The sequence below is a fragment of the Meleagris gallopavo genome, unplaced genomic scaffold (genome assembly GCF_000146605.3).
Source record: "Meleagris gallopavo isolate NT-WF06-2002-E0010 breed Aviagen turkey brand Nicholas breeding stock unplaced genomic scaffold, Turkey_5.1 ChrUn_random_7180001919116, whole genome shotgun sequence".
NCBI lineage: Eukaryota > Metazoa > Chordata > Aves > Galliformes > Phasianidae > Meleagris > Meleagris gallopavo.
In genome coordinates, this window is record NW_011181888.1 from 1 (window position 1) to 378 (window position 378).

The 378-nt window shown below is 59.0% G+C and overlaps 1 long non-coding RNA gene across 1 annotated transcript; it reads left to right on the top strand.

The window, feature by feature from the left end:
• LOC109364776 lies at nt 1-339 on the top strand. The gene is made up of 3 exons (XR_002110587.1): nt 1-36; nt 136-204; nt 304-339. It is a non-coding gene; the product is annotated as an uncharacterized LOC109364776 (long non-coding RNA).
• Nucleotides 340-378: the final 39 nt, after the last annotated feature.

Here is a 378-nt window from a genome sequence, read left to right on the forward strand (position 1 = left end):
AAGACATGGATGAGCTGCTCGCGTGGATCAACAACGGTGAGTTTGGGAGCAGCACAGCTGCCGGGGGGCTGTCTGCGCCGAGTGGCTCTGGGAAAGCTGGCATTGCCCCACTGGGGTATTGCTTCTGTTTTCCAGAAGAGAGACCCAGCACCAGCAGTCTTGCTGACGATCTGCAAATTGACCACTTCCTCCCCTGGATTGATGGTGAGTTGGTGGTCTGCACACATGACGGGTGGGTGTCCGCACCGAGCTGGGGGAGGAAGGCTGCCATCATCATTCTGGGGGGACGTTCTGCTATTCCAGAAGCGGCGAGTGCTCTGGACAGCTGCAAAAGGGAGAGCTGATGCAGTGCACCACTGCCACCGAGCCACCGAGCAC